The 26,757-nt window shown below is 39.7% G+C and overlaps 1 long non-coding RNA gene across 2 annotated transcripts in view; it reads right to left on the bottom strand.

Moving 5' to 3' along the window:
* The window catches only part of LOC147581694 (uncharacterized), a 395,955-nt gene that overhangs the window by 60,740 nt on the left and 308,458 nt on the right, over positions 1-26,757 (bottom strand). For both annotated transcript variants that reach the window (XR_015250168.1, XR_015250167.1), the window contains exon 4: positions 20,121-20,307. This is a non-coding gene — a long non-coding RNA (uncharacterized LOC147581694). The remainder of the gene's footprint in view (positions 1-20,120; positions 20,308-26,757) is intronic.

Here is a 26,757-nt window from a genome sequence, read left to right on the forward strand (position 1 = left end):
CAGGGTAAATTGCCAGGTCACTAAGCAAAAAGCTTCAGAAATGCAGAGTAGCAGTTTTTTGTTTTGTTTTTTGTTTTTTGTATTTTGTTTTCAGCAGGGCCTGAGGGCTAAAGAGATAAAGAAATTTGCGTATGTCCTAAGAGGCCCCTCCTCAGGACTACCTTTTCTCCTTAAAGGTGGAACTTTACTGACCTAGGCCCTCCCTCAACTTCTTAGTCTTCATTGTGCCCTCTGGTCATCTAGCCCTGTAAAAAGGGGAACTCCTTGGCACTGTGGTGAGACTGCTTTTCACTGCACCCCACATTGTTGCTGCCTGTCATCTCATTGGCTGCGGGGGCCTGACATAAATTAACTTCAAATATACTGCACCAATAAGACCTGAGGCTCAATGAGGGCCTTTGTGTAGTATCTGTTGACCCCTAAGCTATTTATTTAGGTATTCCCTCAACAGGATAACGTGTGCATGGTCTTTTACGTGTGTCCAGGTTTGGAATAAGCTAGAATGTTTTCAATTTTAAGGTACGAAAGGGCAGAGGCCATGCATATTTAATTCCCCATGCTTTAGTGATGATGATGTTGGTGATTTGGGGGCTTCATCTTTCTTGCCTCTTTGAGTCTCACAATAATGTCTCAAGTGGCCATTCTCCCTGATTTTCCCAGCTTTTCACCAATGAGTTGGCCTCCAGATATAATGGCAATACATGTGAAACCAGTCATAAAGAAGCAATGCTTCTCAAGCAGTGTGTGAATCAGCAGCCGCAAGTTTGCATTTTGGAAATAGTTTTGGCAGTTGGGGAAATTATCCTGAGCTAGTCGGGACTGTTATCGCTGAGTGGAAAGAAGGAGTCATCTGAGGGTGAGGTGGGGCAGAGTGAAATGAGTGGAGAAGAGGTAGCAATTAGGATAGCGCAACAGCAGCATGGGAAAGGTTAGCAACAAATATTCTGCTGAAACTGAATGTGATTTAGAGCCAGAGAATTCCTGGCAAACCACATAAGCCAAACCTCTCATTTCACAGATAAGCGGCCCAGAGAGGTCGTTATTTAGTGAGTTACACGAGGAAGTCAATGGCAGAAGCCCACCCGAACTCCGCAGTTCCATTTCCATGCCTACGCTACCTCAGGATGCTTCCAACACACGCTCTTCTCACTAAGAACATGATGGGCTTTTCTGTTTGGGCTTTTTGACTCCTAGGATTCTTTAAAAGCATGATCAACCAACAACTTGGCAACACTTTCACAGAGAGTCAAAGAGGGCAACAACTTTTCAAAAACTAAGTTGCCTGCGCCGTATGTAGATTTTTTTTCTTCAATCAGAGCCTTAACACCATCCGGGATGTGATGATGTGTATGTTGACTCAGCCCTCTTCCTAGCCTGTGGTTCCCTGACTCTACCCTCTGTTCCTACACATGAGTCTACTCTGAGACCCACAGCTCAGATATTGCCACTACCAGGAACTGCGGTCTTAGAACTTCACTCTCTAATTTCTGTCTCCAATTCTTCCATTTCTCATTCTAGTTATATCTGTTCTGTGAAATTTCCAGTCCCACCATGCCTCTCTACCCTCCCAAACATCTCTTGGCTTCAGTTTTCTCACCCAGCTTGGACCCCATAGTCAGTAATTCTAGCAATGTCAGCACCCCCATCTTTGAGTTCTTCACCCCCCGTGATCTCCATATGTTGGGTCCAATAATTCATTACCCTCACTCAACCCCACCACAACCATTTTCTGTTCTTGACCTGCTGAGTTCAGCAGAACATAACAAAGTTACAAGAGTTAGTCACCTGTATATACTTATCATTGCCACCCTCACTTGGGCCCTCATTACATCCCATCAATCTTTTTATTCTCAGCCTTTCTTATTTCCCACAGAGCAGTGATATCCGAGTTCTCAAACCAGCTCCCTTGCTGCACTTGCAGGAACCTTAGAGGGGACCTCACCTCCTACGACACCAAAAAAGGACCACTGATGTAAACTTCTTCAACTTCTAGTTTCCCACCCCCAAATGAACATGTCTCACCTACCCTTTACCTACTTTTACCTTCTCTCAAAATATCTGGAGCTGGTTAGGTACCAATACTGGTGCCTTGTCCATTCCATCCACATCCTCTTTCCTAACATTGCACAGAGACCTTAAAAATAACTGTTTCACTAAACGTTCCTCTTTCTCTCTTTTCACTTGCTAATTGAATGTCTCAGCGTATTTTTAAGTTTTATACACACACACACTCACACACAGAAACACACATACATACACACACGCGAATTTAAGAAGTCTGTATAAGCCAGTAAAATTAATGTCCTTATTATGGATCATCGTTACAGAGCTCCGGGAAAAATAAATGTTGGTGCATGTTAGGTTTATGCACTGAGTTGCTACCCAGTCTCTTAGTGGGTAATTCATGCTAGTTCCACTAGTAATAAAATACTGATTCTCAGCAGTTTACAGCACATAGTTAACCTACTGACATCATATGAAGGGGAGTTTTCCAAAATCCCAATCTTTTTATTTCCAAAACTCCTAAATCAACAAGCCAGCTCAGGGGTCACTTTATAAGGCATTTCTGATCCCTATGAGCTCCAGGTATGTTTCCCAGAATTCTTTTTTAACTAATTATCAACTGCACACATGAAATTTCCCCTGTGAACACCATTTCCACTGGGAGAAATTACTTAGCCATCTGTACATCAAAAAAATAGACACTTTGATAGTCCAGGATCCTGGCGAAAAACCCATTCTGTATTTCACATAGGAAGGTTGAGAGAAAATACAAAAGTATGACATCATCTAAAATCAAAATATTTGTCCCTTATTATCAAATAAACAAAAAAGTATTCACTTTAACATGTCTTGACTTCTATCTAAGGTATATCTATAGTGCCATTAAACAAAACCCCATATTTTAGGCGAAGGAGGTTCTATGTTCTTTTGCTCAATCTCAGTATTTTCAGTTCAGTTGTTTTCAAACCCCAGGCTGATGGCCATCGCAATGTTCAGTCTTTCATAAATTTAGGGAAGACACCCATTCAGACTTCCTGAGGCATCCCTAGGCAGTTGATCCTGACCCTGGAGGCCTTAATCCACAGAGAGGGATGGAATGGAGAGAATCAAGGCATTTGTTATTATGCTTTATCGTGACTTGTTCATAACCTACTTATTACACTTGGCACATGACATGGTGTCCACAGCTGTACCTCTTTCCTGAATTTATTTGGAGCTAATAGATGATGGCCCCTGAGCCAGGCTGGGCTGGCCCCCATGAATAGTGCCTTTTTGCAAAGCTATTTCACCCTGTGTCTGAAATAACTTTGCATAACTCATTATTTTTCTTTATTGAGTCTAAATAAAGATGCATGTCATCTGATATTTATGAAGTAATGCACACATGCTCTTAATATGGCAGGCAATGCACAGGGCTTGGGGGAACTGAAACATTCAAACTTTCTCTTGCCTTTTCTTCCTCCTTTTTTCCTCAAAAAAAGAAAGAAGAGGGAAATTTATCTTGCGTAGGACTTAACAGGAAACTCTAAGAGTTTGGGGTAGGGTTTAAGGCATTTTTTTGTGTGTTCATATGTGTTTCATCTTTTCAAATAGCCACAAGGTGAAACCTGGGGAAGGTTCGATGAAGTGTTAAGGATTTGCAGATATTTAGTACCTAGGACATTTTGAAGGTTCCAAGAGTGAGAACCTCTCCTCTTGCACTTAACTGTCATGGTTTCCACTGGTGTCGCTGTGGCCCTGAACACCTCTGTGTACTATACCAGATCCCCAAACAATAAATGCAGTAAATTAAATGTGGCTCCAGTGGTTTTGGACCCGAACCAATAAGTTATCTTTATTAATGCATTCAGGGGGGAAAAGGTCTCGATTTTATTACATTGTTTCCTTAACGTTGCCTTAATGATAAAGGCAGGAACAGCACTGAACAAAAAACACAGGGAAGAAATCTGTGGCTTTTGGAGGCCAGGTTGATTCCCCCGTGTGCTTGGTACAGTTAGGATTTGGCACTCTACCACTCGCCCACTCCTGGGTTCCAAAAGCAGCCCCCTCCTCGTTTTCTCATGCTGCCTCTCTTTGCTTACTCTGACATTTTCTTGGCTTCGGCTGAAATTTTGACACATAAATCCCACTTGTCAAATGATATTGTAAAACAAGCATCCAAGTGTCAGCACATGGCACTACAGTCTGGGGACTAGAAAAGAGAATGAGGAACACCTCCATGGAGGCTTTCATCTGCCTCCAGCCATCTGCAAGTAATTTGAAACCAGTTTCCAATGCAGCTAGGTTATTTGGCCTGGTAACACAGGCCCAGCAAAAAGAGAGGGCCAGAGTCATCAGAACCTGTTAACTCTGTAAGGAGTAGATAAAACTGTATGTTTTTAAAACCTGTCTCAGACCAATCCATTAGCATTTAGTCAGACGGTCTGAAATCTCTTTTTAGTTACAAATCCCACCGAACGGCTCTGGCCCATTACAACCTCACGTTTGCCAGACACCCCTTTGCCTCTTGGCCTCAGACCCTGGACTTGAAAATTGCTGAGACCCTGCTAAGACTTCTGTGATCCTTCTTGAGTCTGAATCTGGGATGCTTCCCCATCACTTAGGGGTAAAATAGAGACTCAAAGTCAAGATGTGGAAAGTATCTTATAAAGAAGCAGGTACTCTCTTTGTCTGGCCAAATCCATTAAATATCTGTGGTTATTCTTCATTCTCAGCCGACTTACAGGGATTTCTGTGGAGCTTTTGGTCTGGTCTGCAAGAATGGTAGAAAGCTCATGCAAAACAATAAAGTGAGAATCAAGGAAGACAGATCTAGGGAGGGGATGACTGCTAGAAAATTGTAGTCAATTCCACATTCCTGCTTAGACGTCAACCTCCCTGGATGTCAGCTTCCTCATCTATAAATAAGAACGCTAATTAATAGGTATCTTACGAAATGGTTAGATTAAATATGGCAATTTAACTTAACTGCTCAGCAAATGTTAGTATTGATTATCTTCTTCCCCACGACCTCCCACAGTAAGGATCCACTATATGAGCCAATCAGAGATGGTTTTACTGTGACACTGAAGAAAATTAAGTTTCCTAGTCTCTTCTTGTGCACTTTCACCTAAGAAAGGATCCCAGCAGTGTGGCAGGATGCTCACATACTTTAACATTTGAAATCATAAAATATGGCCACAGCAACAAACCGATTGTTGAATGACAGCAATTCAAAAACAATTTAAGGTCAGCTCTTGTGCAAGAAAGCTTGAAATAATCTGAAACCTACAGTTCTTATAAAAAAGAGATTTGATAGAGCTGCTTCCAAATTTGACAAGAATCCTCAATATTTATATAACGTCATTAACAAGTTTGTGAAGATGAAAGAATGCTATTTAGCCATGATAAAACAACAAATGTTGAGCATCCATGCTCAAAGAAAGGAGATATACTGATGGAAATATTATTTTTCACTTCTCTCAGTAAAAAACGTCACAAAAGCACCATCATAGGAAGAGGTGAATGAAGAGCATTCAGACAGAAATGTAAGAGGAAAAGTATTTTAGAGGTGTGTAATGACATCAGTTAATTAAAATATACGTAAAATTTTAAAGTTTGCTGGGGCGCCTGGGTGGCTCAGTCGGTCAAGCGTCCGACTTCAACTCAGGTCATGATCTCACAGTTTGTGAGTTTGAGCCCCGTGCCGGGTTCTGTGGTGACAGCTCAGAGCCTGGGCCTGCTTCGGATCCTGTATCTCCCTCTGTCTATCCACCCTTGCTCGCATTCTGTCTCTGTCTCTTAAAAGTAAATTAAAATGTTAAAAATTTTTTATCTTAATTTAAAGTTTGTAATGTGGTAATTATGGTGTTTTCAAATTTTGTAATGTGTTGCGATTACCCATCTCTTTATAAAATAATATCCACTTCCATATTAAATCATTTCATGACTTTTAGTATTTTTCTCAAAGACGACCCCTCAAACTATACCAGCTGCAGACCCCAGGAAACCTGGATTTGCCTGTGTGGCCAAGGAACAAACGACACACTCCTGGGACTGAAGGCAGGCTGGACTGTACTAGCTTACTTGTGCACACCTTGTCCTTCCTGCCCTGGTCTCCAGTCCTGGTTTCTACTTCCTGCCTTCAGATGAGCCCTCCTGAAGTCCTGTGTCACTCTAGGAAGGCCCAGACACCAGCACGGCTCCCTGTACCCTGCTTCCCCTCTTCTCTGGATCTACCCTTGTCAATATTCACCTGTGCCAACTCATGCTCTAGGTCAGGACTGCAAGACCATTCACAGTTTACCATGTGACAAAAAAAAAAAACACCTAGATAAATATTAGACGACATAAATTAACCATGCTATCACATCATTAGTGAGTTCCCCAAAACTCTGAAGAAGTATATCTAAAAGGGAGGATACCAACTTTTGATGATATCGGGACAGAAGATACTTCCTAGATCTCTCAGTGATAGAAGTTGCTTTCCTAGGTTGCTGGCGGTTAGTTGGATAATATTCCAGGAGAACCTCTTATATGGCAGCCAGCATGGAAGAGTATCTAAAGACAGCAGCTGCCTGCTTTGTTTCAATTGTTCAGACCTTTTCACAAACTATTTCCAAGATGTTTGGATAACGTAGTCATCCCAGAGGACAAACTTAAGGGCTTTAGTTTTATAAAACCCACCCCAAGTTGGTAGTGTCCCCATGACTCACCATCAGTAAGACAACACAGACCTGTCCGACTGGGTTTACCAGTCACCTTTTTAACCTCTTTCTTGTACACATGGAGGCCCATCTACTTCAGTGGTCCCCACACCTGGCTGATTGTCAAAGTCACATGAGAGCATGTGAATAAGTACAGCTCGTAGCCTACAGGCACACCAAGTTGGCATTTGGGGAACACGGGGCTGGGAATATTTGACATGTCCCCAGGTAATGTCAATGACTGATTTGTTCTTCATTCTCAGATATATTTTTCACTCCAGTTGCTGGCTAATCTCCCTTATGCTATTTTACCAACTTCACTATTCAATTGTCCTTCTTCCATAAAGCCTCAATCTACCATGCTATGTGAAAGAGATTCTACTCCTCCGTGTTCAAGGACCAGAACATTCATTCATCAAGTCCCCATCAATTTTTGTTTTGGCAGTAACAACCCATGCATTCTGGGCCTACGTAGACCACATTCCACTCAACGACCAAGTTGATCTTTGCAAAATCCAAATCCAAATATGCCGCTTAGACTCTGACCCAGGCCTTGCACTGTGCAACCTTTTTCCCTGCACGTCAGTCTCCTTTGATACCATCTTCCATATCAGTCACACTGTGCTCTTCCAGCCTGCCTCTCCTCGGTTCTTGGCATGTTCCATGTTGTTTACCCTGCCCCATGACCTTTGCATATACTGTTCCCCTAATGCTTATTGCCCAGTCAGAGACTAAGCATATTTGAAAGCCACTAAATCCCAGGCAACCAAAAAATGAGCAAAAAACCCTTCAGAGTATATTTGGAAATTGAAAAGAAAGCGCTGAAATAGTTATCATAGGAAGCAATCACTTTATTGGTCTTCCTAGATTATTTGAAATTTCAGTTTAGTTAAGTATTTATTTTTATTTGTTTTTGTTTTTATTTTTTTATTAAAAAAATTTTTTTAATGTTTATTTCTGAGACAGAGATAGACAGAGCATGAGTGGGAGAGGGGCAGAGAGAGAGAGAGAGAGACACAGAGTCTGAAGCAGGCTCCAGGCTCTGAGCTGTCAGCACAGAGCCCGACACGGGCTCGAACTCACAAGCCGTGAGATCATGACCTGAGCTGATGTCAGATGCTTAACCGACTGAGCCACCCAGGCGCCCCATGTTAAGTATTTATTTTTAAACACATGAAGCAGGGAAGGCAGGTGGGAAGAAGCACACCATTATTTCGTTCTGGGCCCCACTCCCAGAATCTCATTCAGTAGGTTTGGGGTGCATCTGAGAATCCATGTTAACAATGTTCCAGATGCTGTTGGTGCCGCTGGCATTGATCACCTAGTATTTACTACTCTGACTACACAACAGAGTCTACACAACTTGCTGAGCTCTTAAAAATATAGATGCCTGGGTTTACCTGTGACCAATTAAATAGCAATCTCTGGGGACAGGACCCAGGAACCTTTATGTTAAGTTTCCCACATGATTTTATTATGTAGCCAGTATGAAAAACCACTCATTTAAGAATCACAGACTTAAGCCACAATCTCCCCCACCCTCATGGAACATTCCTCACCTTCACCTGGATAACTTTTACCTGTCCTTTAGATGCCAACTCTTGTCACTTCCTTTTTATATGTGTCTCTGCATCAGAGGCCATCTCAGATTGTAACGGTCGATCACTGATATGATGATTTAGGCACTGCCTATTTCTTTGCAAGTCTCTATGTTCCATGTATCTGGGCTTATCACTGAAATCCAGAGTCTAATGAAGTGCACAGCACAGCCGAGTTGCTCAATAAATATTTGTGAAATGAGCAAACCATAAACTACGTAGTTTTCACTTATCTCTTTTGCATATTGTGAGACCAACTCCAAGAAATATTACAAAGAGCTTTGTGACTTTGTTGGCATCTCAGTATTTAGGAGACAGCTCTATCTCAAGCCACAGTTCCACAAACAAGCAGAAGCATAAGACTCAGAGCCCTGAACCAGTGCCTAGGTCCTAGAAAGAAAATTCTATCCATGCTCTCAAGAAAGAGCAAGGAAGATCCTTTTGTTCTGTAAGTTGATGGCAAAAAACAATGTCATCCATGAGAAATCAAAAGCCCATATTTGCCCATGTGTAAGGAGCCCATGTGTGAGTAAGGATTTACATAGTCTTATAACACCAAGCTAAAAAGTTCATTGTTAGGGACAGGACAGGAGCTATAAGGGGAGACTATCTACTGATGATGCACTAACAATACAAAAATTCACAAACCTCATGAGAATACAAACCACTAGGTTGAGAGACTTAATGCAAAACAACCAGCAATAGCAAAGGCTGGGAGAACAACTAAATAAGTACATTTAAAATAAGTTTAAAATAAGTATGCTTAAAAATGATTAAAGAGGGGCGCCTGGGTGGCTCAGTCGGTTAAGCGGCCGACTTCGGCTCAGGTCACGATCTCGCGGTCCGTGAGTTCGAGCCCCACGTCGGGCTCTGTGCTGACAGCTCGGAGCCTGGAGCCTGTTTCCGATTCTGTGTCTCCCTCTCTCTCTGACCCTCCCCCGTTCATGCTCTGTCTCTCTCTGTCTCAAAAATAAATAAACGTTAAAAAAAAAAAAAAAAAAAAAAAACTAAAAAAAAAAAGATTAAAGATATAAATGCAAAAATAAAAACCTTAAAAAGGGAAAAAGATGTAAGTAAAGGGATATTAAAGAATCTTTAATGTTGAGTACATCACAAGCACAAGAGGTACCTGGGTAAACCAGGAAGGCCTCAAATCTTTCCAAGTGTTCTTCCACACCCTCAAGGGGGCTGAGGACAGACCAGAGAAGGGGACAGTCCTAAAGGGAGGCTTGGGAGCAAAGAAAGAGGAGACAGAGAGTCCTTGCATGGGCAGAGGTGCCTGGAGGCCAGCGAAGGCCTGCTGTCTCCTTAGCAGATGTGCAGGGTCAGAGGCTGATGCTGAGACCAAGGAGGCCAGGTTAAACAGTCTGACCGGAAGCTGTCTCCACGCTCCAAAGAAAGAAGAAAGTCTTCCCAGGGGGAAAGGAAAGAAAAGAGCATAGGAAGAATGGAGAACAGCTGAGTATTTACTCAACGGGGCTGACTCTAACTCAGAAGCAACTAACTACCTTGAATTGACAAGTTTGTTATCTACCGTCAAGAGGAATGGGGACTGAGTTCACAGAAATAAAGTTACTAAGCTGTCATACCTGATTGTGCCTTTTGTAACTCTGAAATCCTTACCTTTACATGACATAAGTGGGCCTTTTGTTAGTGTGTAGGGAGAAATCTTATTCCACAAAGAATTCCACCTTGCATTTGTCTGTTTGCAAGTAAGATACTGGTACTCATTTTAAACATTTGTGTTTCGTGCTTTCAAGGACAGTCCTCTGCCAAGGATGGAGACACAAATGTCTGCAAAAAGATTTTCTCATTTCTTGTCCACATTCCCCCATCTGTTGGTTGTGGAAGATACGTATGAACCCCAATTCTGTTATAGAAACAGCAGTTCAGACCCAGCAGGAACACTTTCATGATAGATGAACACGCTGGTCTTCTGCTCATATATATAGTCAGTCTTGTAATCCAGTGGATGCCAGGCTGCCTTTAAGAGAAGGGAGTTCTGCTTTCTCTCTCTGTGCTGAGCAATCAAGGCTGTCAGGAACTACAAAGCTGAAGGTCAAATTTTAGACATAGAAAATTCACACTATAGGGGCCCCTGGGTCGCTCAGTTGGTTGAGTGTCCGACTTCGGCTCAGGTCATGATCTCACAGCTCATGGGTTCAAGCCCTGCCTCAGGCTCTGTGCTGACAACTCAGAGCCTGGAGCCTACTTCGGTTTCTCTGTCTCCATCTCTCTCTCTCTGCTCCTCCCCTGCTCACATTCTGTCTCTCTCTCTCTCAAAAATAAACATTAAAAAATTAAAAAAAAGAAAATTCATACTATAGAGTCCAGGGGAATGTTAGCCATTTTCCATCCACTGGAAGCCAGCATCATGTATAGATTGTAGCACTGTCATCCCCTCTCTGCTTGCCATCATTAGTATTCTTGACCAGGCAGAAATCATCTCCCCTCACTTTAATCTTGCTTGGTAGCCCATCTCCATTCACACTTGGACCCATTAAAGGAGACACTTAAGAAGAGTAAGATTAACTCAGAGTCTTCTAGTTTCTATTAGAAAGTTTCCTAAATAAGAACTTTTTAAAATGTCATCATTGCAACTTGAGAGAGAGAGATTCCGGCTCTTTTCTGACATGGATTTGCATCAGAAAAATCCCTACCATCTATAAGAGCCAAAAGACCCCCAAAAAAATACAAAGTACTTTAGAGTAAACCTAGAAGAATGTACAAAACATTTATGAGAAGTTTAAAATATGCCTGAGTGACATAAAAGTAGATTTGAACAAATAGAAAGATACACCTTGTTCTTGGATAGGCTGTGTTCACATCTTAAAAGTGTTACTTCTGTCCAAGTAAATGTAAAAACATACAGTGATGAAAACATCACAGTGGGTTTTTCCTCTGAAGACTGACAAATTGATTCTAAAGTTCTTATGGGAAATAAACATACAAGAATTGGCTAAGACAATCCTGAAGCTGATCAGCAACTACTGTGAAAAACTTAAGCTCTCTTCCCTGTTTGCATTCTTCTCTCAAAGAATGTCTAAGCCCCTAGGGAGAACAGCAAACTCTCCTGTCCCAGGGCATAGATAAAGACACTTTGTTGCTGGGGGAAAAGGGGGGGGGGGATCCTCTAATCCTGCCAGAGTGGCAAGAAACAGTCCTGAGCCCTGGATCTTCTATCAACAGTATAGTACTCCTCTCTCTGGGGGAGTGCTAGGATACTCTCCCAGACAAGGCCTGATATAGATACATGTAGTGTTTGACTGACTGCCATGGGGAGGAAGGGCAGAAAACTCTACACCAAAGGTCCAGGCACACAGGGTTTACCAAAGACTGAGGCTGGACCAAGACAACAGAGAACTTCCCTGGGTGCTCAACTCCGACCTAGCAAGGAATGATTAATAAGAAAGAACAAGAGGCATGGGGGTGTGTGAAGCAAGACCACAGAAAGAGATCTTCTTTGTGGTACAGGTGGGCAGAGATGTCTGAAAACTGAGGGTAAAGCAAAATATTGAGAAAAAAGACTCCATCACTCCAATCTGCACCCATAGCACAAGGCATCACTATTGGAAACTGAAGGCAAGAAAAACAACAGAATTCTGAAACCTAGCTTGGGTCCTGACTAAATTGACTCAATTTTCTTATTGAACTGCCTGAGAGGAGGTATACCTATTTTCACACATATATTCTATTTATTTTAGTCTCTTGGTAGTCAGTAAAAATTATGAGGCACAGAGAAAAGCAAGGGAGGAAAAAAAAATCCTCAGACAAAATAATCAATATAAGCAGATTCAGAGATGACCTACATTTTGGAATTTTGGAACTAACAAATAAACTTTAAATAACTATGATATATGTAAAAGTATATAGTGGAAAATATGTACCACATGCACAAACAGAGGGAAAATTTTAGCAGAAAGATGAAAACCAAAAAAAAAAAAAAAAGGACTCAAGTAGAAATGTTATAAATAAATATATGGCAGAGGTAAATATGCATAAGAGATGAAGAATTCCATTGATGTGCCTATCAGTAGATATGACACAGCTGAGGAAACAACCAGTGAAGTTGGAAATACTTTAATAGAATTACCCAAAATGAAACACAGGCTAGGATATTACAAGGAAACGAAACAAAACAAAACTATCCTTTTGTAAACATACACACAAAACTTCTCACTAAAGTATTAGTAAATCAAATCAGCAATATACAAAAAAGATAAGACATTATGACCAAGTGGGGATCTATCATAGAAATTCAAGGCTGGTTTGACATTTTGAAATCAATTAATGTATTTCATGTTATCAACAAGTTTTAAAAAAGACAATAGATGCAGGGAAAGTATTTGATAAAATTCAAAATCCATTCATAATAAAAACTCCAAAAAAATTAGAAATTAAAGAGAACTTCCCCAACCTGATAAAGAGCATCTATGAAAAGTGTATAATTAATATCCTATTTCACAGTGATATTAGATAAGGAGCAAGGCAGAAAGCCTTGGGTGGCTCATTTGGTTAAGGGTCTGACTCTAAGTTTCAGCTCAGGTCATGATCTCACAGTTTAATGAGTTCAAGCCTCATATTGGGCTCTGTGCTACTGGTGTGGAGACTGCTGGAGATTCCCTCCCCCCCCAATCTCTCTATTCTCCCTGGCTCACTCTGTCTCTCTCAAAATAAATAAATAAACTTTAAAAAAATTAAAAAAGAAAAATATAAGGAGCAAAGTAAAGATACACTCTGTCATGACTCTCTTCAACATCATACAGGAAGGCCTAGCCAGTCATATAAGACTGAGAGAAAAAGAAATAAAGAGCATACAGATTTAAAAGTAATAAATAAAAATGCTTTTTTTTTTCATAGGTGACATAATTGTTTACACAGAAAAACCCAGACTACAAAATAAGCTACTGGAACCATAAGTGATTTAGAAATATTAATATTCAAAAATCATTTGTATTTCCCTAATAGCTTATTTTTAGAAATGGAAATTGAAATTAGGAAAACACAGTACTATTTACTATAGCACCAAACATAGGAAATTTTTAAGTATATATCTAACCAAAATATGTGGAATACTTTTGTTGAAAATTAATATACATTGATGAGAGAAATCAAAAAGATCTATTTATGGAATGAAATACTTAATTTATGAAGATGTCAATTCTCTTTCAAATTGATGTATAGATTCAAACCATGCCAACAAAATTCAAAGTAGGCCTTTTTCCTATAGAAATTGACAAAATGAGTGTCAAAGAAATACATAACCATAACATGTAGGGTACCAGCAGATATAGGGCACAAGTATAAAACTACTATAAGAAAATCTGGGAGGAAAGCTTTGCTAAATTGTGAGGCAAAGATTATATAAGGCACACAAGCACAAATGGTTAAAAAATTGATTACTTGTACTTGATTAACATTAACATTTTTGTTCTCAAAGAAGACAGTTTAAAACACAAAACTTAACACTTGGAGAAAATACTTGCAAAACACATAACTGGTATAGGACAGAGATCCAGAACCTATAAATAATTCACAAAACTCAATAGTAAGGAACCAAAGAATCCAAATTTAAATAGTGGGAAAGATATTTGAACAGATTCTTTAGCAAAGACAATGTACAGTTGGCAAACAAAAACATTAGAAGATGCTTAATATCTTTAGTCTTTAAAGAAATGCAAGTTAAAAACCACAATGAGATACTACTATATAACTATCATAATGGCAAAAGAAAGAAAGCACAGGAAAAAGGCAGGAAGGAACATGGAAGGAAGGAAGGAAAGAAGAAAGAAGGGAGGGAGGGATGAAGAGAAATTTTGACAGTAATAAGTGTGGATAAGGATTAAGGATGTGTAGAGCAACTAGAACTGGAACTCTAATTCATTGCTGGTAGGAATGCAAATTCATGCAGACACTTTGGGAAACAGTTTGGCAATCTCTTATAAAGGTAAAAAATACACTTAAAATAAAAAATCAGCAATTCCACTTCTAGTTATTTACCTGAGAGAAGTGTACATAAAAATGTTTACAGGGGTTTTATTCAAAGTCATGCCAAGTGTCCAAATGTTGAATACATTTAAAAATTTGGGGTACATAAACACAAAGGACCCCTACGCATCAATAAATCTGTTGATTGGCACAACATGGATTCAACTGCATTATACCAATACACTATATTAAGTGAAAGAAGCTAAACTTAAGATTCCATGATGTATGATTCCCTTTACAGGTAATTTTGGAAAAGGCTCAACCATAGGGACAGAAGACAGTAGTGCCTGCCAGGGGCTGAGTATTAAAGGAGGGGACTGAACAGAAAGAATGAGGAAACTTAGTAGTGTGATGGAAATGCTATCTAGCTTGACTGTAGTATGGTTACATGATTTAAACACTTGTAAAAACCTCATAGAACTCTACCAGGGTGAATTTTACCGTGCATAAAATAAAAGCCACTTATGAATTGTAAATACAATTAAACATAGAAAATGATTAATTAAATTAACTTTGAAATACAATTCCTCTAATTGTACATCCTCTATGGGATACATTCTAAGGAAAAAAAGGAACTGAAATAAGATTTAAACTTAGTATGCTTAGTGTTTGTAGTAAAAAAGGTATTGTAATTATGAAACTATTTTATGTACAGTATAGGATAAAGCAAACAAATGAATATATTAATATTACTAGGAACTAATATTTGAACTATAAAAGAAGTATTGGGGCGCCTGGGTGGCGCAGTCGGTTAAGCGTCCGACTTCAGCCAGGTCACGATCTCGCGGTCCGTGAGTTCGAGCCCCGCGTCGGGCTCTGTGCTGACAGCTCGGAGCCCGGAGCCTGCTTCGGATTCTGTGTCTCCCTCTCTCTCTGCCCCTCCCCCGTTCATGCTCTGTCTCTCTCTATCCCAAAAATAAAAATAAACGTTGAAAAAAAAAATTAAAAAAAAAAAAGAAGTATTAATATAAAATTAAGGTAAGTAAGAATCTTACAATTCCATTTTTTTATTTGGAATTAATACAAACTCATAATTTATATTCATTCTAGCATTGTCTACCTACAGCAGCTAGAAATAACTTCCCCCATAGGAATGAGTAGAGTTAATGTTTAGCTGTTGAGTTCTAAACGATGATTTCTAAACATTCCACACTATAAGACACCATGGCTTGCTACAGTAGTTGCAAATTCCAGGTTTGGGGCAAGGGAAAAACAGGGGCAATGCAGTGTAAGAAAACAACAAAGTGCTCACATACTAATGGCACCATATCAAAGAAACACAGGAGTCATCTTGGAGTAACCTCCACTAACCAAATTGGGAGCATTTGAGTGTCAAAAAGAACAAGGATGGCTATGAATCAAAATACACTAAATTTTTTAAAAATGAGTCCATAATGATTATAGAGAAGGGGCAAGACTGAGAAATTTAAAAATCTCTTCTTTGTAGAATACCAGTTAATAAATGAAAAATAAATAATAGTATTGGGAAAGTTACCATTTTGCAATCCCCAAGTAATAATTGTAGCAGGCAAAAATCATTAATGGATCATGAAAATATAAGATGAGAAGTTGTTAAAAAACAGAAAGTCACACAGTCAAGTGTTTCCCCACGGATTATTTATTAATCCCAGAGGGAGAAATATACCTCACTCTAGAGAGACCCCTCTGGTCACTACTTTGACCAAGTGACCAAAATTGGGATCACCAGTGGCGGGACAATCTGACATCAACTACTCCTGGTGTAAAGCATTAAGAAATATACAAAACCAACGTAATATTCTTGCCAAAGCACCTGAATATAACAATGAAAAATCAATCAGGCAAATCCATAATGTAGAAGATTCCATAAGACTAGACTGGGTTCTTCAGAAAAGTCATTGGCATGAGAACAGAACCAAACAAACAGAAATGTCAGAGACCTATTCTAGATTAAAAGAGAATGAAAAGACAACCAGATGCAATCCATCAACCATGACTGAATCCTACATCAATCAACCAAACGACCAATACAACAAAAGACGTCTGGGAAATAATTGGAGAAATTTGAATATGGACTTCATATTAAATGATAGTTTAGGGGTATATAATAATAGTTCTGTGGCTACATCCCTATGCCTAGGAGGGATATGTTAAGGTCCAAGGAGGTCAAGTGTCACAGTGTCTGCAACTTACTTGCAAATAGTTCAGTACAGATAAATAAATAGATAAATAAGTAAGAGAAAAATGTGAATAACTGATAAATCTAAATGAGGCCTATGGATTTTTGTTATACTAGTCTTTATCTTTTATGTAATTTGGAAATTCTAACAATAAAAATTTTGAAGAAAAAATAAGTGCCTTGATCAGTGAAGCACAGGCCGGAGAGATGTATCTGCACTGCACTGAACGATGTATTTTGCATTGCGGTTGAGAAGGAGGGGCTAACTTCTGAGGCTACCTGGGAAGGCTCTGGTGCTGCCGGGAAAATTAGGGGCACAGATTCCCATGCCTAGGGTTCTACTGCCCAAGGCCAAGGTACAGACTACCTTTTCCTCAACGGAGAATCTGGAAGACACACACAATAAATACTAAACAACAGAAGTCTGTGCTTCCCACCAGTTTGAGAAACGGCATTAGACCAAAAGGTTATTAGTTTTAATTTTAGCTAAACCACTGCCAAAAGAGTATGGCTGCCTTCATATTCCTTGGGAATTGATGGAAAACACAGGCTTCATTAGAAACCTGCAGCAGGATTTCAGCGAGATTGCTTTGGGAAGTCATGCTCATCCATTAATTGGCTCAACAACCATTTATCATTACTCATTTTTCCCTAATAATTAGCATCACATCTAATCAAATTTAGATATAAGCAAAGACAAAGATTTGGTATGAAATTCCATTACTTTTTAAAAATCTTGTCAAGCATTTGTAAAACAAGGTTTTGTTTTCTTTTTTCTTCTTTACTAGATGTTTTATAGAGGACTAGATGTTCCTCAAAGAATATCGTGGGGAGAGAGGGCCATGGCTGGACAGAGAGATGAAAACAGAAAGTTTTCCAACGAAACAAAAGGAGAAAGTTCTCCAAGCCATGTGTATACTAAGGGCCCATCCCAATCAAAGGACTCAATCCACTCCACTCCAATTAGAAGAGTAGCCTTTGAAAACTCAATTTTAATAAAATTCAAGCCAGGGCTTTGGTTGCTCAATCTTTTTAGCCAGGTGCCAAAAATCTGGCCAAATGTATGGACGCGGATTCCTCTTCTATGAACTGCCACAAGAACTTTGATGTTTATCCTAGCAGAAAGAATCTAGGTTGATTACCCTCTCTTCCAAAAGACCATCCCTTTCTTGGTAGAGAGCATTCTTCCTGATTTATCCAGCTTGGAAGGACACCATGAACTTGATGTTCCAAACCTGCTTACTAAAGATCCCTTCCCTTTTTTGGATCAATCGTAAAAATCAAAGACTGTCACACAACAAACTTTTTCATTTTTTTCTTGAAAAAAATCTATTTTTAAGATAGCCCAAGGATACTCTATATTTGCATTTTCAGTTCATTATTACTCTTCTTAAAAAGCAACAAAATTAAACTCTATCCCTTTGATACTATCATACATTATTTGAAAAATGAGCTTGCTTTGCGTTTCCCAACCCACCTGAGATTTCTCCTGACAAACTCTTACACAATGTACTTACAGCCTGTTATTCTTAAGACTCCATTGTATAATGTAAAAATATAACTGGATATTCCAATGAAAATTCATGTAAATACCTCAGTACATAACATTTTTTTAACGAGTTACTACATATAGCACCTCATTCCTGTTAGCACTCAGTGCAAACATCTTGTCTTAATTCAACAGCTTGAATTTTCTTAAGACCTTGAGCACTTGATTAATTTCTGAATCTCAGCTGACACTGCCCTAAAAGGGTGAAAGAATTAATCACTCTGATGTCATTCCAGATGGACAAGCACAGGTTTTAAGATGCTTGTTTTGCATGTGGGATTGGAATTTAAGACATCCCATATATAAAATTCTTAGACAGCAATTGAGAAGTTGGTCATGGACCTAGGCACTAGAAAAACATGTTTGTTTTTTGATGCCTCTGCAAGGTAAATTTCATTATTCCTTCATTAAGCGTTATATTGGGTAGTTACACAGCACCCATCGTCATCACTTGTAAAGGGAATGCTAGATGCTTTGTTTATTTTATGCATAGGTACAGCCAACCAAACACGCTAAACCACTTAAAGGAGTTTATTGACACTGGCAAGGAACAACAATTTAGTAAAGCAAATGACGCAGATTGTATATTGTGGAGTTTTCAAGGTTTCTCTCTCTCCTTCCCCACCCTGCCCTACTTTTCTTTAGAACAGCTTTCTACATTGAAAACATGTCAAAAATTTGGAAAGCAACAAGCAATCAGCTATTTTTTTTCTCCTAAAGCTATGATTTGGTTTTGGGCCAATCTCAAGCAGTGGGCTTTTCAAACAGGACCAGTTTTACTCATCCAAAAATGGGAAGATCTATCCAACAATGAATACCTCTACTTGTTAGGTCGTCAAGCCTGAGCTAGTGAGCAAAGGTCAAGCTAAAGCTTTATGAAGAGCGACTTTATAACCACCAAATTTTAAGGCAAACAACTAAAGAACACTAATATCATTCACATATTGAGTTTTAGTTTTGATCAAACACTACAGTTAGCTTTATGTCCTGCGTGAAAAAAAATAATACTAGTCTCAGTCTATCATAACCCATATGAATAGATTTCCTTTAAAAGGCAATATGTGGGGGCGCCTGGGTGGCGCAGTCGGTTGAGCGTCCGACTTCAGCCAGGTCACGATCTCGCAGTCCGTGAGTTCGAGCCCCGCGTCGGGCTCTGGGCTGATGGCTCAGAGCCTGGAGCCTGTTTCCAATTCTGTGTCTCCCTCTCTCTCTGCCCCTCCCCCGTTCATGCTCTGTCTCTCTCTGTCCCAAAAATAAATAAACGTTGAAAAAAATAAATAAATAAATAAAAGGCAATATGTGAATTTTAGAGCACATATTGTAGCATGGCCTAGAACTAGGTGATATGATGATGATTTCATCACTGGTCATTACTGTATCAACAGACCTCATCAGTTAACGTTTTGGTTTGGAAGTTATGTTACATGGTGGATGAGAACACAACCAAACTGGATTTTGTCCTGTCATTTACTAGTTCTATGACCTTGGACAAGTTAATGGGCCTCCGTCTGCGTCAACTTCCTTGTCTGAAAAATGGGGATGATCATACCTTCTCCTAAGTGTACTGACTACATTAAGATATAAATGAGAAAATGTCTGTAAAACCATTAGCACATCTCTCTAGCATGTAACAAACAGTTATTGATAGCTATTTCTTTCAAACTTTAGAGGTTGTCTTTCTAAAACAGTAATTGGTTTAGTTCACAGAACAAATACATCATTCTAATTCACCAGAAGACATTTCTTGAGAAACACTGATTTTTTTTTTTTTTTTTTTTCCTAACCTCATCTCATACCTGTCTAGTCTGCTATGGCTTCTGTATCCCTATGGACAATAAAGGTAGTATTTTCTTGCTAAGTGCACTACACTTGGTATCTCATTAGTTCTCACAATAATTGTATGAAGCAGCAACCATGACTATTTTCATGTTACAGGTTAAGAAACGGAGGCTTAGAACCCTAAGGTTATATAAACAGTTAAGTGATGGAGGCAGCATTCAGATCTGTGAAATCTGATGTTAGATCATAATCACCAACTTAATATCTGTCAGGTCCTATATAAGCTATTTAAATTATGCTGTAGAGAAAAAAACAACAGTTAGATGGTGCAGAAAAGGAACCATGTGCTTGCGACTCACCTTATGGAGAGAGAAAAAGGTGGGCTCAGCAAAGCTTGTAGTTTGTGTTTTAGCCCCTGCAGGACAACAGAAACATCCCTTGGTTCAAGAGCATGGAGTCTCCTGCTCCATGCTGATGGTCCTATCTGTACACTGCACACATGTTTAAATCACATTCCAAGTGAGCTGTTGATTCAGCCTTCTGATCCTAGAGGGTGGAAACAAAATCCAGTTATACGTAGCTAAGAGATTACCCTCCAATTCAGAGATAGATTGTAACAGGGAGAGAACAACGGGGTTAAATGTCTATTTCTACCTAGACAAGCTAAACTGCTCTGAGATTCTGGGTCAAATACAAGCTGCCCTGGTTCTCATCCTTGTGCAGAGCATGGACCCGATGGAATATGAGGCAGACCTGGCATTTTGTGTTTATTAACTCATTGAATCCACACAAGAATCCTCCATAGGTAGCACTGTGATCAGCCCTGCTTTGTAGAGGAGAAAACCAAGGCAGGAACACTTCCAATAACAACCTGCATTGTGTTCCACAGTAGACACATGGCATGGGCAGGATAGAAGCCAGGGAGGTAATAGCACAGGCCTGGTCCCTGGAGCCCCACAGAACACACACATGGGAAGGAAAACACCCAGTTCCCGGAACTTTTGACTTAACGATGGTATCACACATACACATACACACATGTGCAGCTTCACTTTTACCTCAAGGTCTCAGATACATATAGGCTTAAAAAAAAAAAAAAAAAAAAAAAAGAGGTAACTGCCAGGGACTGTGGGGAGAGGGGTATTGGGGGTTGGTGTTTAACAGGAACAGAATTTCAGTTTCAAAAGATGAACAAGTTATGGAGATAAATAACTGTTATCCACCCATGATGGCTGCACAAAGTGAGTATACTCAATGCCACTAAACTAGAGAGTTAAAAATGGTTAAGATGGTAAATTTTGTGTTATGTATAAATTTGGCCCCTACAAAAACAAAAACAAAAACAAAACAAACAACAACAACAAAAAAAACACACACAGTAAAAGCCACAGGAGAAAATCTGTGGTTGGGTTATCTGGCCCAAAGTGCCAACTGTGCTAAGAAGCCCTGGGTCACAGGAGATGTGACAGATTGAGTGACATCGTGTATTGATTTGACTGGTTTTATTTTTAGAACTTGAGGAAAACACCCAGTTCCCGGAACTTTTGACTTAACGATGGTATCACACATACACATACACACATGTGCAGCTTCACTTTTACCTCAAGGTCTCAGATACATATAGGCTTAAAAAAAAAAAAAAAAAAAAAAAAAGAGGTAACTGCCAGGGACTGTGGGGAGAGGGGTATTGGGGGTTGGTGTTTAACAGGAACAGAATTTCAGTTTCAAAAGATGAACAAGTTATGGAGATAAATAACTGTTATCCACCCATGATGGCTGCACAAAGTGAGTATACTCAATGCCACTAAACTAGAGAGTTAAAAATGGTTAAGATGGTAAATTTTGTGTTATGTATAAATTTGGCCCCTACAAAAACAAAAACAAAAACAAAACAAACAACAACAACAAAAAAAACACACACAGTAAAAGCCACAGGAGAAAATCTGTGGTTGGGTTATCTGGCCCAAAGTGCCAACTGTGCTAAGAAGCCCTGGGTCACAGGAGATGTGACAGATTGAGTGACATCGTGTATTGATTTGACTGGTTTTATTTTTAGAACTTGAGTACTTGCTGTCTGCCCTTTCCCAGAAAGAATATAGGACAGAGATTTATTAAGCTCCTGAGAAATTCAGCAATTGCTGAAGAAAGGTGCTTCTTTCAGTGGCACTCTGAATTTCCACGGCCCGGAATAAAGGTCTCATTGAATAATGACGGTCAAGGTCCAAAACAGCTTCCAGGCTGAGATGGCTCTGTCCTCTCTCGGTGTGTTTTGGGGGAAAAGTGATCTATTTACAATATTATCTCTGCTGGTTCATTCAAAACTACAGAACCTTCAAGTGAGAACAGATTTTCAGATTTAGAAGATAATTTTTGCCCATTAATCGGCAGCTGGAAAATAAGAACAGAACCCTTGGAAGCAGAAAATAAGAACAGAACCCTTGGAAACCCAAAACTGTCGCATGCAGGCCTTCTGTCCATAAGGATCCTATCTCTCAATGAATCAAAACCTTACCCTTGAAGATCGAGGTTTTCATACCAAGATAAATAAAACTATTAATTTTTTTCAGAATGTCTGTTAGAAATATAATTCCACATACCTGCTGGTTTTCAAAAAATTCAGGCTTAAAAATGGAAAATAAAATTTAATACCATGTTATTACTTACAGTTGTCATTGGCAGAGCTTCGAGCTGCCTTCTGAATTTTCGAGCACCACCCAGAGTTGTTTTTCTTTCAAAAAGGATTTTTCCCCTCAAGATTTTATGAAGATCGCTAAGTAGAATTGCATGCAATCCTATGAAGGGTATATTTTATTCATTTCACTTCCAGTTTGATTCTTACAATGTGAACTCTGTAATTTTCCAGAAAGAAAAAGCTGTGTGTAGTGTGATATTGGCATTGCGCTATGTAGATGTATAGGATTTACACTGTACATATCTGCATGGGCTTGTGCCTGGAAATCTTGTCTAAACCCTCTGTCTCTACAGATCCCTGTGGCGACTTTATCTTTGGAACCAAAATGCTAGAAAATTGTTTGTAATATTTAAACTTTTACCATGTAAAACTTTGATGGTGATAATGATAGAGATGTGTGAGACAAAGTGAAGCAGTTTGCGTAACATTTTTTGGAAGACTTAAATTATTTCTATGTGCTGTGAATAGATAATAGAAACCTTCCCTTCATTCACCCATGTAACAAATACATATTGAGCACCCTTCATGTGCTAGACACTGTTTTAGGCGATGGAAATCCAAGGTGAACAAAAACAGATTTGGTTCCATCTTTGTAAAACTGAGTTTTTATGGGGGGGGGGGGTTGTAGGCCTTATACCACCAATTAAGCATAGCTCATTAAACTGTGAATTATTTAATTATCATTGTAAGTGCTACAAAGGGAACTAGGAGGTGCTATGAAAGTTTAACTGGAGAATCTGGCCGTGTCTGAGGGGCAGGGTCAATTTCTTCAGAAAGGGATGTTTGAGCTCAGCATCACCTATAGACCGAGTCAAGAGTCCCCAGACCTACACTTTGAAGGAGGCTTTACCTCCCATACCACCAATGCCTGGGGTGCCCTGAACCTCTGAAGCCCCATCTAAAGGACCTCATCTGTGTCTAACATCCCAAAGGGGCAAGTACGAACACCTTCAGTTTCGGGGGTGGTCAAGAAGGGCTGCTTGTAGAGTGTGAGAATGCAAGGGCTTTGATGTACACATTTGATGCTCACAGTCCTTTCACAATGTGAAAAGAAACCAAGGATGGGCGAACAAGGGAGATGAAGCTTTAGCCACTAGCATGGAACCATGAGTTGTGGTCCTTATACCACAACATCCTCATGTGGAACTTCAGGGGGGTCTGAGAAGTCTAAATTCTGTCTATAGCAGGTGAACCTTCATTTGCACTCTTGCTTTGAGCCCTAAAAATGTTAGGGGTGGTCCCATTTGATCTGGACTTTGCAAGAGGAGTTGGCATTGACTGGGCAAGGAGAGAAGGAGCCTTTTGGGCAGAGGGGTCCATATGGGTGATGGCTCTGAGGCAGAATGGAAAATGAGGTGTTTAAGAACCTAAAGGAAGCTGGTATGTCTGGGATACAGAGAGTCTCACTGTAGCCTGACTGAAGATCTGTCCAGAACAATACATCTTTGAAGGAAAATACTATGTGACCATAAATGAAAGGTCTCCACAACACATTTTTGAATAGCTACTTAAAAAAATTATGAAATGACTTCTATTGCTAAACTATAATTGCAACACAACATATACAAAAAAAAAATTGAAACAGATGTTTGTAAATAATTTTCTTTCAAATACTGAATTATCAGTGTTCCATTACTTTCATTATCCCATGACAATATAGACAATCATTTCCCATGTCCCTCGAGACTCAAGCCTACGACATGGGTTCTGTTCCCACTGCTTTTCCACCTCAATTTTTGTATTCAATAAATATTCATAATATTCATTCATCTTTTTACTAATTTAACTCAGCTGCAATATAGAAATAATATTACAATAGAGATGTTAGGAGGATGAAAGAAGCTAATACATAAGAAGTACTCAGAACAACAGCAGGAAACCACCAGGCTCATAAAAGGATGCTATGGTCTCTGTACCCATGAGAGCTTCCAATTAGAAGAAAAGCAAACATGCAAGCAATTCTGTTGTGCGTATTTAAGAGCAGCAAGATTCTAAAACCACAGAGAAGGAACCGATTATTCTACCTGTACAACAGGGTGAGACTTCACAGACGAGGAAATATTTGGTCACAAGTCCAGAGGGAAAAGGACAGCTACCCCACTGGACAAAAGGGATGACGTGAAGGTATGGGGTAGAAGAGTATGTTGGGAAGGTGGGAAGGTGGGAAGTACTAGGAATGACCTGGTACTCAGCAAGTGCTAACCCACCCTGAAGACTGGGTCATCAGGATGACAGAAATGGTTGGGTCTAGGGTTGGGAGTTGAGCATGCTGGGACTCAAGAGTTGAGCCAGAGTGTGAATGGACTTGCCGGAGTTGGACATTTACGTGGTAGGGGAATGTTTCTCAAAGGGTGGCCCTTGGACCTTAGACACCCCTGGGGCTTCATGTTAAAAATAAGTCTCCCCAGGGGCTCCTAGGTGGCTCAGTCCAGGAGCAGCCAACTCTTGATTTTGGTTCAGGTCATGATCTTGTGGTTTGGGACTTCAAGCCCCGCATGGAGCTCTGCACAATAATGAGGAGCCTGCTTGGGATTCTCTCTCCCTACCTCCCTCTCTGCCCCTCCCAGCCTCTCTCTCTCTCAAAATACATAAACTTAAAAAAAAAAAAAAAAAAAAAAAAAAAAAAAAAAAAAAAAAAAAAAAAGGCTGGCTGGGCCCACTCCAGACCTAATGAATTGGAATAAGGGGCCTGGGGCAGTTTAACAAGCTCTCCAGGTGATTCTTGTTTATACTGGTGGTTGCGGTACCAGGAGTTTTTAAAGGAAGTTTTTCCATAATTCATACAATGAGCTTTATCTTACAAAGTGGCTAGCTATATCCAGATTGCTGAGAAAACCAAGAAGCTCCCCTTCCAGAAGAAAAATACCGATTCAGAAATGGGGTTGCCTTCTGTGAAAATAAATTAGTATCAGACCTTATTGGATAGATATGGGCAGGGGAATCTCAAAGCAAATATATTTTTGCCTATATCATTCTGATCCCTAGCACCCTGACATCCAAGGGAGAAAAGATCCAAATTCTCCCAAAAATAATAAGACTTGTTAGTTTTTCCTTTATAATGGAATACCTATTAAAGACTCCTAACCTAAAATAGACTCAGGGTTTGTGAAACACTGCTGAGAAGGTAACAGAAGTCACAAAGCAATGGCTGGTGTGGAAGTCGGTAATGTTTCAAATTTCCAGGAACTAAAGTCAATGAAATGCAATACTTTCAAACCTTCTTCCTTAAGATTCATTATCCTAAAAAGTTATATATTACTCAGTGCAGGCTCCTTATGCTTAAGGTTTTTAGTTTTACAACTCTCCAAAGAGTCTGAGTGTTTAATAAAGAGAATAGAGAGTTTGCAGAAACCTCAACACATCACAAAATTCTATTTGGTTGATTACTACCCTTTATTCTATGGAACATGACATTTGCAAAGCATGTTTAAAATGGGAAAACCCTTGGGGTGCCTGGGTGATTCAGTTGGTTAAGCGTCCGACTTTAGCTCGGGTCACAGTCTCGTGGTTCATGGGCTCGAGCCCTGCATTGGGCTTTGTGCTGACAGCTCAGAGCCTGCTTTGGATTCTGTGTCTCCTTTCTGTCCCTCACCCGCTGGGGCTCTGTCTCTCCCTATCTCAAAAATAAACATCAAAATTTTGTTTTAAACTAATGGGGAAACTCTGGTCATATGGTAAAAGGGGAGGAAAACATACAAAATAATATATATATATATATAAATATTTAATATACATATATATTGTATATGTATATATAGTCATTAAAACTAAATCCCTACATATAAAGATTAGAAGAACATAAAATATCAGTTAATTTTTGATTCCAGGGATGGTGACATTATCAGTAATTTCTGGTTCCTTCCTTGTGCTGTTTTACAATTTTGGAAACTTCTAAAATGAACTCACCTTAGTTTTATCATTTGAAAAAAGCCCCAAACTTGTACATGATGAGGGTGTGGGTGTGGTGGTACAAGAAGCCGAATGAGGCACAGCAGTTGGTGGTGAGGAAACTTCCCCTTCGCCTCAAGCTGGACACACTTCTTCCTTTATGCTCCCCTCTCTGTTGGGATCTCCTTGCTAAAGAGTGAGTTCTTGGAGAAGTTCTTTGAGGTTTGCAGCTGCACTTAACTTGTACCTGCAAGTTCAGCACCTAAAGCAGAGTCTGGCCCAGAAATGTTCCAGGGTTGAGTGACTGCTCTTCAGTTCCTCAAAAGCCAATGCTGACATCTCATCCCGTGGGACCAAGCTCTGGAGTCTGCTGTTCAGAGATGCCCGCTTCACCTTGGGAGCTGATCTCCAGCCCA

The sequence above is a fragment of the Puma concolor genome, chromosome B1 (genome assembly GCF_028749965.1).
Source record: "Puma concolor isolate L17-30 chromosome B1, mPumCon1.1.hap2, whole genome shotgun sequence".
Classification (NCBI taxonomy): Eukaryota; Metazoa; Chordata; class Mammalia; order Carnivora; family Felidae; genus Puma; species Puma concolor.